Raw genomic sequence first — 11,950 nt, 5'->3', positions numbered from 1 at the left:
TTGCCTTTATTATAGTCATCACTGGTGAAAGAGTTATTTGTACATTTCTTCAATATTAAATAATATTGAATTGGAATGGAATGGAATAGAATAGAATAGAATAGAATAACAGAGTTGAAAGGGACCTTGGAGGTCTTCTGGTCCAATATCCTGCTTAGACAGGAAACCCTACACCACTTCAGTCAAATGGTTATCCAACATCTTCTTAAAAACTTCCAGTGTTGGAGCCTTTACAACTTCTGGAGGCAAGTTGTTCCACTGATTAATTGTTCTAACTGTCAGGAAATTTCTCCTTAGTTTTAGGTTGCTGTTCTCCTTGATTAGTTTCCATCCATTGCTTCTTGTCCCACCCTCAGGTCCTTTGGAGAATAGTTTGACTCCCTGTTCTTTGTGGCAGTCCCTGAGATATTGGGACACTGCTATCATGTCATCCCTCATCCTTCTTTTCATTAAACTAGATATACCCAATTCCTGCAACCGTTCTTCATATGTTTTAGCCTTGCTTACTGGATAGTATTATGAACAGTCCATTTGAATACGTGACATGCAGTTGTGTTCATGTTTTCTAATCAAATTGAGTTAGGAAGGTTCCGTCGGAATTAAGCAATTTACACAGAAGATAGCAGAGCTTAACATTTCCGTGGACTCCCAGTCCAGAATGTTACACCTATCATTTGTATGGGGAGAATGAAAAAACCTCTATTTGCTTCTGTGTTAAAAGAATTGAGAATTTGTTCTTGTCTCCTGGTTGATACATTCTCTAACTCTTCTATAGTATTATCTTTCAGAAGAGGTTTTGTTTTTTTTTAAAAAAAATACTGAGAAACTTTTTTCCGAACCGAGGCCTGCAGGCCAAAAATTAAGCCAAGGTGGCTCAGTGGTTAAATGCAGCACTGCAGGCTACTGCTAGATCAGCAGGTCAGCGGTTCAAATCTCACCGGCTCAGGGTTGACTCAGCCTTCCATCCTTCCGAGGTGGGTAAAATGAGGACCCAGATTGTTGGGGGCAATATGCTGACTCTCTGTAAACCGCTTAGAGAGGCCTGAAAGGCCTATGAAGCGGTATATAAGTCTACTGCTATAATGACTGTAGATTTTATTCTAGTTAAATGTTCAGTGTTAATATAGTTAAACATCTGATATTATTATTCTTGAGCCCTCCTTCTCTTTGTATTAGAAATGTGAAGTTGGTAATAACTTTTAGAGACTTCTGGAAACCAGTGTCAGGGCTTTTGGAAGCCAGACGTCTTCCAATTTTGTTTCTGCTCTATTGCAATGTATCAAGTTGTACTATGAAACTGTCAGCCTTCCCAAGTAGACAGACCTGGGAACATAATCATATGAGCTAATTCTACTTTGTTCTAAAGGTAAAAATAAAGGTTCCCCTTGCACATATGTGCTAGCCGTTCCTGACTCTAGGGAGCAGTGCTCATCTCCATTTCAAAGCCGAAGAGCCAGCGCTGTCTGAAGACGTCTCCGTGGTCATGTGGCTGGCATGACTAAATGCCAGGGCACAGGCCAGAGCTAACTAATGAGCGTGGGTCGGGAGTGCTGGGAAGGGTTGGGATTCCGGGGGAGACATTAAGCAATTCCATGGGGGGGGGTTACCATCTCTACTGTTTGTGGGAGAGGCAGATATGGTGGGGGCCGAGGGCCAAATTATGTTTGGGGGATGCGGGTTCACTGTTTAAGAGCGATCACACATTCTGAACCTCATCACCCTTCTCGCACCCCTGCATTTATGACCTAATACAAGAGGATAGAGCAGACCTGGCGTGCATTACGGAGACCTGGTTGGGCCCTTAGTGAATTATGCCACCAGGCTTCCGGGCGTTTCACCAGCCAGGAGCCCAGAGCAGGGGTGGGGGGGGTAGTGGTGGTGGTTATTAGGGAAAGTCTCGGACCTCAGGGGGTCACTGTGCTTCAGGTAGGCGGATGTGAGTCCCTTTTTGTGAAATGGGGCCTTGGAGTTCAGGTGGGCCTTTCTGTTACGTACCTATCTCCCTGCTAAGTTGCATTGGTCCTGCCGGAGCTGCTAAATGTATTAGCCGGATTAGCGGTTGATTTCCCCAGACTTATCATCCTGGGGGATTTCAATCTGTCTTCCATTGGCGAGACATCCAAGTCAGCTCGGGAGTTCATGGCTTCCATGATGGCTTTGGACCTAACTCAGTTAATTCAAGACCCCACCCATAACAGGGGACACACGCTCAACCTGATTTTTGTCTCTGGGCAGTGGATGAATGATCTATATTTAGGGGATATTTCTATCCAACCCTTGTCATGGTCTGATCATTTCCTCATCAGGATCGACTTCCATACTGCTACCCCTCACTGCAGGTATGCGGAACCGACTAGATGGTTCCACCCCAGGCACCTGATGGACCCTGAAAGGTTCCTGATGGAGCTTGGGACTTTTCCTGAATCCCTTGCTCACAGCTCAACCAAAGCCCTAGTGGAAGCCTAGGATATGGCGGCCACTGGGGCCTTGGATTGCATTGCGCCTTTGCGGCCTCTGACCCGGTGTCAATCCTGGGTAGCTCCCTGGTTTACCGAGGAGCTCCGGGAGATGAAACATTGGAAAAGACGCCTAGAGAGTGGTTGGAGGGCCAGCCGGTCCGAATCCGATCAAACACTAGTAAAAATTCATATTAAATCCTACTTAGTGGCGATAAAAGCGGCAAAGAGGCAACATTTTTCCGCACTTATCGCGTCCGCAGATAACTGCCAGCCGCCCTGTTTAGGGGGACCTGCTCCTTACTTAACCAAGGAACTGGGAAAGACCCCTTGCAGGGTAGGGCTGAAGAATTTGTTCAGTATCTGCAGGATAAAATCGCTCAGATTCGGACAGGCTTGGACTCTGACCTGGGTAAATTTGGGCGAGTCGACGGGGATGAATCTTGTGGAGACTATCTGGGATGAGTTTGACCCTGTGACCCCTGAGGGCATGGACAGGATTATGGGGAGACTCAGTGCTGCCACTTGTGTACTGGACCTGTGTCCCTCTTGGTTAGTTTTGGCTTCCCAGGAGGTGACACGAGTCTGGCTGCAGGTGATTACCAACGCTTCATTGAGAGAGGGGTTCTTTCCCACCACCTTGAAGGAGGCGGTGGTGAGGCCCCTCCTTAAGAAGCCTTCCCTGGACCTAGCTTCTTTAGCCAACTATTGCCCAGTCTCCAATCTTTGCTTTGTAGCTTGTCAAGAGTGTGGTAGCACATCAGCTTCCTCAGTACCTGGATGAAGCTGCCTACCTGGATCCGTTTCAGTCGGATTTCAGGCCCAGGAACAGCACGGAGACGGCATTGGTTGCGTTGGTTGATGATCTCTGGCAGGCCCAGGACAGGGGCTGCTCCTCTGTCCTGGTCCTATTAAAACTTTTGGCAGCTTTCGATACCATCGACCATGGTATCCTACTGCGACAACTCAGGGGGTTGGGAATGGGGAACACTGTTTTGTGGTGGTTCTCCTCCCATGTGTCAGATTGGTCGCAGTTTGTATTGACTGGAGAACAGGGATCGATCCTGAGGGGTGCCCCAGGGATCGGTTCTCTCACCCCTCTTGTTCAACATATATATGAAACCGCTGGGCAAGATCATCCGTGGTTTTGGGGTACGGTATCATCAATATGCTGATGATATCCAACTTTTCATCTCTACTCCAAACCACCCAAACGATGCCCTTGATGTGATGTCCCAATGCCCGGAGGCTGTGCAGATCTGGATTGGAAGGAACAGGCTCAAGCTCAATCCCTCCAAGACTGAGTGGCTGTGGTTTCTGTCATACTAATTTGTGCATCTTGTTCCATCTTTGATGATGGGGGACAAAATTTACCCCCCCCCCTCAGAGAGGGCCCGCAATCTGGGAGTCCTCCTGAATATGTGGCTTAGTTTAGAAGAACACCTGATGGCCATGACCAGGGGGGGCCTTTTACCAGGTTTGCCTGATACATCAGTTGCGCCCCTTTATGGATCGGGATGCTCTGTGCACAGTCACTCATGCCCTCGTCCTTTCTTGCCTGGACTACTGCAACACTCTCTACATGGGGCTGCCGTTGAAGAGCACCCGGAGGCTTCAGCTGGTCCAGAATGCATCCGCATGGGTTATCATGGGGGTACGTAGGTGCTCTCATGTTACACCTCTATTAGGCAGCCTGCACTGGTTGCCGGTTGTCTTCCGAGTGCGATTCAAGGTATTAATTATGACCTTTAAAGCACTCCATGGCTTAGGCCCAGGGTACTTGCAAGACCACCTACTGCCATCAGTAGCCTCCCACCATCCAGTGCGACCCCACAGAGTTTGCCTCCTCAGGATGCCGTCGGCCAGACAGTGTCGGCTAGCGACCCCAAGCCTTCTCTATGGGAGTGCCTTCCCTCTGGAATGAGCTGCCCCCAGAGCTTCACATAATCTACAACCGCCGGTCCTTCCAACGCGCCCTAAAATGTTGGCTTTTCCAGCAAGCCAGCCTGGCCGGAATAGAATAAAATATAGGATTAATTTGGTTGTTAATTTTAATTTAATTTTTAAATTTTTATTGTAAATATCAGTTGGGGTTTTTTGGATACTTTATTTAATGTCCCTTTTAATTTTTGTAATATGTGTTTTCTTTTATGTTGTACGCCGCCCTCCTTGGGAGAAGGGCAGCATATGAATCCAATAAACCTCAAACCTCGAAGGCACACAGAATGCTGTTACCTTCCCACCAAAGGTGGTTCCTATTTTTTTACTTGCATTTTTACATGCTTTTGAACTGCGAGATTGGCAGAAGCTGGGACAAGTAACAGGAGCTCACTCTGTTATGCAGCACTAGGGATTCGAACTGCTGAACTTAGCCTTGTCTTAGCCACTGAACCACCGCATCCATTAAATGTAGATGTTAAATGTTCCAAATGTAGCATTTGTATGTAACATAATGTTACATTGGCAAAACCTTGCAAGTCTAAAAATACAAATCTAGTGCTATCTTCTTTATAGTCTGAGAAGCTAAGGATCCCTTCTGAGCCTCGTTCTCTGCCCATTATGTAGCTGCTGGCTATGATCTCTCTTATTGAACAGTTTCCTAGGCAGCAATTCTTTCTCCTTTCTCTCAAGTTCTTTCTCACATACTATTGCAGAAACTTTAAAAGCATGATGCAACCGTTTAAAACTTTCTTTATTATTTCTGCAGTAACCTCCAGTGTATTTGTCTTTTAAACTTATCAATAGAGAATATTTGTAGTCCAAGGTCCAAATGAGAGACCTTTGGTGCTCTGTTCTTTGCTCAGAGCAAATCACATTCCCTGCTAGCACCAATGATGTTACCTAGTTTGAGTAATAAAACATCGGCAAGAAAGCAACCAAGGAGCCCTCAAACTTATTATCTCTGTCATTGACGATCTCATGAATCCCATCCAATCATAACTTACTCTGTTCTCCCATTTTTCTTGATTTATTCATTCATCTTATACTTGTTTTTCAGTTCATTCTACATTAATTCTATTTGTATTTTCAGGTCACCTCAATGCACTTCCTTCACATCTATCACTTACTTCTCTACTCAATCCACATCCATTCAGCCGTGGCACGACAAAACCGCGCTCGTCAAAATAGCGGTGATAAAATCGCATCGCTAAAGCCGCGACGTCATCACCGTGCGTCATCACTGCCGTGACAACAGCGTGGCGACAGAAGGGCGCTTTAAAACAGCGCGGCGGCAGAAAGCGGATTTAAATTAAGGTAAGGGTTAGGATTAGGTTTAGGGGTTTGTTTTAGGGTTAGGTTTAGGTTTAGGGTTAGGGTTAGGGTTAGGGTTAGGGTTAGGGTTAGGGTTACATTTAGGGTTAGGTTTAGGGTTAGGTTTAGGGTTAGGTTTAGGGTTAGGTTTAGGGTTAGGTTTAGGGTTAGGTTTAGGGTTAGGTTTGGGATGCTGAGTGCTTGGGAATGCGCAGATTTGCCCTCCACGATTATGTCATCACAGTAGGGTCGCGTTTTTCCTTAGCGCTTCGAACGGCGCGAATTAGTCTTCGCGCTTATGTCTCCGCAGATAAGGGCTTCACGGATTTGTGGTGGAACCCCATTCAGCATCCATTCATTCTTTGCCCATCTTTTTCTTGTTTTGTCACAGAGACTCTTCAGTACCCTATTTCCACTGCTTTTTGAATTTTTACCCAACTCTCACTTCCAAATAATAAAGGGAGCAAGAGCACAATGTTCTACAGAGCCATTTTTGTGTATTTTAACAATTACAATTCCATTACAACAGACCATTCACTGCCCCACTCCTTTTCTACCAGCATTATATATATCTTTAAATTTCTCTATCTCCTTTCTATTTTTAGTAACCATTCTGCCAAAGAACACAAGTTCATCTACTTACTCTAATTTTTCATTATTTATGTATAACTTACTCTTATTCACCTTTTTTTCCCTGGGAATCCCAATAACCTTTTATACAATAATTTTCAAATCCTCTCTGCATCACACATTCTAATATTCTCTACAAATCATCCAGGTTTTCAGTCAATAACAGACAACATGTGCATACAAAGCACACATATCTTTATGTCTGCAACCAAGCACATTTCTAATGTCTACACCAGCATTTCTTACACATTTATCTATAAATGCATTAAACAACCAAAAGGAATTCACCCCACAGGATTAAATCATTTACTAAGCAGTGAATTTACTCTTGTGCCTTTGCTATTTTCATCTTATATCCATCTTACTTGATTTAGCAACCAACCACCCATATTTATGCAAATATTCCATACTCTATTAACTTTAGCACATGCTTTCTCCAAATCAGTAAACATACAGTAAATGTTCTTGCTCACTTTCATATATTTTTCATTGCCTTGAGGAAGAGCCAAAACCTGATTGGTACGTAAAGTCACACTTTCAGTATAAAGTCACACTGTACTTGCCAGATTTCCCCCCCCCCCTCATTGCTACCACTTGTATCCTTTCAATAAGAACTGTGCCAAACATTTTACCAGGCACACTTAACACAGTAATCCCTATATACTTTTTGCATTCATTCTTGTTTTCTATCCCTTTGTGTAATGGAACAATAATGGCATTCTTCCAATCATCAGACACAGATGCAATCTTGACAAACATGTTCAACAAACCAGATTCATATTTTAGCATTTCTCCAGTTACAACATTTACATATATCAGCATCCTCATTACTTTTAGGACTTTCTTTTCAACAATTTTATTTCTTGAATACTAACATTTATAAAATTCATTTTGTTTCCACTATTTGCAAATAATGGAAAGTTGCTTTTTAGCATTAGCTCACTTCAGTTCAATGTCTTTTATTTTTAAATCTGTCCCAATTCTATTCACTCTGTTGTTTAGTCCCCTTCACCTACTTCCACAGGAGCACTTTATTTCTTCCATAGCCTCTTATAACCAATTTCTCTGTCTCTTTGACTGAATTATTTGCAATTTTTAAAAATGGTTAACAACACTTTTTTATCAAGAGATAGTGGGCTTACTTTTTTTCATATGAACAAAAAAATAATTCAGGCTTGTTAAAGAGCAACATAGATACAATACAATAGCAGAGTTGGAAGGGACCTTGGAGGTCTTCTAGTCCAACCCTCTGCCTAGGCATGAAACCTTATACTGTTCCAGACAAATGGCTATCCAACATCTTCTTAAAGACTTCCAGTGTTGGGGCATTCACAACTTTTGGAGGCAAGCTGTTCCACTGATTAATTGTTCTAACTGTCAGGAAGTTTCTCCTCAGTTCTAAGTTGCTTCTCTCCTTGATTAGTTCCCACCCATTGCTTCTTGTTCTACCCTCAGGTACCCTGGAGAATAGTTTGACTCCCTCTTCTTTGTGGCAACCCCTGAGATATTGGAACACTGCTATCATGTCTCCCCTAGTCCTTCTTTTCATTAAGCTATTCCTGCCAGCTTGGTGTCATCTGCAAATTTGATGAGTTCCCCATTTATTCCCTCATCCAAATCATTGATGAAGATGTTGAAGAGTACTGGGCCCAAAACAGAGCCTTGGGGTACTCCACTGCATACTTCGTTTCGTTTCCCTTTATTTGTATGCCGCCCTTTTCCCTGGGGGGACTCAGGGCGGCTCACAGTTCAAAAAGGGGGGGGGGGAGGACAAACAATTTTCCAACATGAAGACAATACAACATATTAAAAAGAAAACACAACAGTCACACAATTCGGGTGGGGTTAGAATCTTAACCCCAGGCCAGCTGGGACAGCCAGATCTTTAAAGCGGCGCGGAAGGACTGGAGGGTGGTGAGGGTCCGAATCTCCACGGGGAGTTCGTTCCATGTAGATGCAGTTCGTTCCATGTAGATGCAGTTCATTCCATGTAGATGCAGTTCCATTGAGGACTATACGTTGAGTACGTTTGGTCAGCCAGTTACGAATCCATCTGGTGGTGATGCTGTCCAACCCATATTCTTCTACTTTATCTAGTAGTAGGTGAAGAGGTACAATTGACTGATGTTTTCCTTCAATCTGCATGAATGACCTTTGGGTCAAGTTCAACTGCTGGTGACATCTCCATACAGTTTTCTTGGACACAATTAGAAAATTGTTCATCTTTGCCTTCTTCCAGGCTTGTTTTACTTCCCAGTTTAGCCTGTGGGGTTTATGTTTCCTGGTGGGCTTCTATCCAATTACTGATGACACACAACTCTGCTTATTTTCAAAATCCAGACAACGCTACTCATATGTTCCTAGTCACTGTACCAAAGGTGGTATGTAGACGGTTCTTACTGGTTTGAGCAAACCGGTACTGGTGGCTGCTGGAGGCTCCGCCCACCCGCCCTGGCATAATGTGCGACCTGCTGCCCATGCGAGGGCACTCACATTTGCGAATCGTTAGCAAAGGTAAGTGAATCCCACCACTGCACAGTACCTGATGAGTAAACCTAGCACTCAGACAAATACTGTTTAATACCCAATGAAAAGATCCCTTACATACCAATGGAAAGAGCCTCAGACCTTTCTTTTTATTCTTAAAAAAATATTTCATTGTCTAAAGTCATACTGATAAATATGTTTGATCACTACATTCAGTATCTCATTCAAAGAGTAATGTTTGCAAGGACTAGAAGCTGAACGTGCATTTGATTGGTCAGGCAAACAACAGCTGCAAACTGATGGCAATGACTGTGTTTTCTATTAGAAGTAAAAGCAAGGAGGGAATAACACACTACCTCGTGGCACTCTGTCTTCATAGTGGTTTTAAAACACATTATCTAGAGCCATGTTTCTCAACCATGGCAACCCCAAGATGCGCGGAGCTCAACTCCCAGAACTCCCCAGGATTTGGCTGGGGAATTCTGGGAGTTGAAGTCTACACATCCCAAAGCCACCACATACCTTTTTTGTATCTTGAAAAGTAGTCTTTTGTTCACTACTAAGAAAAAGTGATCCAACTAAACACTTGAGAAAACAAACCCAGTATTTTGAGAAAGAAACTGTTTGCAATGTCTTCACCCACTCTTCCATTGATTTATTAACAACTTTACAAAGAATTCAGGGTGACTGAAAAGAGCCTGGGCTTAACCTGCACATTCATGGTCACTATCTTGAATTTATGAACCTCCTACAAACACCCCTGGCTGCACAGAATCTTAGCTAGAGGTTCTCCCGAACCCCCAGCAGCCCACCCTTGCTTCCAGATATGCTCTGAATCTGCCTTATATGACATTTCTATGGCAATTCTAGGTTGGCTTTGGTAGAAGCAATTTCATTCTTGCATTCTGCATTTGGTGTTTCCAGTATCTTGTTCAGTTGCCATATTACCTTATAATCCTCCATCTCCCTGCCTTTACATTTTTCTTTTCTTTTTTGAGGATTATTATCTTACATTGCTCAAGTGCTATATTGTAATCAATATGATGCCAACCACCTCTAGGAGCAATGAAGAAAATTTGAGGTCATTGACAAAGGGCCTTTGAGAGAGAGAAGATCATTAAGAGACAGAGTTGTGATGTAGTGGAGCTGCAACAGAACAACAGAGGAGTAAAGTTTGAGACTGTGGACTGAAAACAATCAAGCCACCTAGTTGATATTTTCCAGAATATTAAAAAAATGACATAGTACAAAGTTGGGATTTAGCAGTAAGGAAAGGAAAGCAGTACAGGAGGAAGTGCTATAAAATAGTGCATAATGCATTAACTTATCATAGATATAAATCACTGAACAAATAGGAGCAAGCAATAAAATGTATATATAGGGTCAGAAATAGATAGCTGAGACAGAATATATGTTAAGAGATGCAAGGACTTGCCAAACACTTTTTCAAAAACACTATTTTACTATATCACACTTTGTTGCCCCTCCAATCTCCTCCACTTGACTCACATAATGATATTCCTATAGCAAACTCTCTAGTATATCTATTGATCTTGAATATAGCATGTGAGCATCAGATATTGCTTCTATATTAGTTTCAGCAATGCCTTTATAATAAAGCAGGTTGGAAATCAGGGTCAGTAGTAAACCAGGGCGAATTCTCAAATAAGAGAACTGTGCAAGATGCACTTTTTAAAGGCCAGATATGCATCAGATGGCCAGTAAAGGAATACCTGACTTCCCTGAATTTTTTTTTTAAAAACCCTTCATTTTCTTGTCCATTTTCTTTGGGTTTGTCGTAGTCTAATTTTTGTACAGTTGCCGGCATTTTAGAGCAATTATTGCAAGATTATTGGGCTATTTCCAGGGGTGAAATCAACTTACCTTTGCTACTGGTTCACAAATATGACTGTGTGTGCGGGCGCTTCACTCTCGTTATCTTCCGCGCATGCGCAGAGCATCAAAAATGGGACATGATGACCACCTGCTGCCACTGCTATAGGTTCGCCCAAACCGGATAGAACCAGTCAAATTGCATAACTGGTTATTTCTCATCACACTGATTTGTTGTGGGAAATAGTTCATTTTATTATGACCTGATACATTCATTCAGATTTTTGGTGTTGCCATTGCTACCTTAGAATAACTGTTTTTCTGTCAGATACATAAGTGCTTTGAAATCTTGAAGTTACGTTCAAATAACTGGCAAAATTACCTCAGAGGTACCTTAGCACGTCAAAAATTTAGCATGATAATTCATGCAATCTAGAGTTGAGTAAAGGAAACATGACTGAGGAACACATATGCTGCCACAAGATTTTCTATGTCCAAGAACATGATAGTCTTAAGAGGTACAGTGAGCTTATTTTTTTAAAAAAAACACCTCTATAAAGTATAATTTCATGGAAGCTGTAAAATAATTCATATGACTTTGGCAATGTAAATAAATTTGGAGCAGGGGTGTCCAAACTTGGGAATTTTAAGACTTGTTCCCCCTGGCTGGGGAATTCTGGGAGTTGAAGTCCACAAGTCTTAAAGTTCCCAAGTTTGGACACCCCTGATTTACAGTAAACATAAAGGTACATGTAAATGGTGAATTAAAAGCCTACTGTTATGTGGAGGGAGGTTTGGAGCTCAACTTGAAATAAATAATGACACCAGCAAGAGTTAATACCTTATGCTTCAAGAGAAATTGGCAACTTAGGGAAAATGCAAACTTCTTTTTTTATTTTCCTGCTAGCTAATTTGCTTGAAAGAAGAACCTGCATTTAAACAATTGTCCAAGCACAGACGGCCAAGTTGCAGCTTTGGAAAGTTACCATCATTCTCTCACATCCTACATTTAAAAGCTTTGGAGCAGCCTCGTTTCCTTCCAATTCCGCTTCCCCCTCCCCACCCCTCCCTCCTTCATTTCCAAGAGAGATGAAATCTGGAGCAGTGGGTTTGCGTCTGTCTTTTGGCTTTAAGCCCCAGATTATGTGGAGTTCCCACCAACAATAACATTGCAAGGTGTCTTCTCCGTGTGCATCGTCACCAAAGCAGAACCGAGGGGTTCTTGGGTTTCTTTGTAGGATTTTGAGAGAGAGCAGACCCATTTTTGAAAGAGCTGCATATGTGTTCAGAGA

The 11,950-nt window shown here is 42.8% G+C and overlaps 1 pseudogene; it reads left to right on the top strand.

Annotated features, from left to right (window-relative positions):
* The first annotated feature begins 1,811 nt into the window (after positions 1-1,811).
* LOC148049755 (uncharacterized) lies at positions 1,812-6,356 on the top strand (annotated as a pseudogene).
* The last annotated feature ends 5,594 nt before the right edge of the window (positions 6,357-11,950 follow it).

The sequence above is a fragment of the Thamnophis sirtalis genome, unplaced genomic scaffold, assembly GCF_051295495.1.
Source record: "Thamnophis sirtalis isolate CommonGarterSnake01/CBP01778 unplaced genomic scaffold, rThaSir2_p1.2 scaffold_1, whole genome shotgun sequence".
Taxonomy (NCBI): Eukaryota; Metazoa; Chordata; class Lepidosauria; order Squamata; family Natricidae; genus Thamnophis; species Thamnophis sirtalis.
Note: the sequence above shows the minus strand (reverse complement) of the source record. Positions and strands in the feature narration are given on the sequence as shown.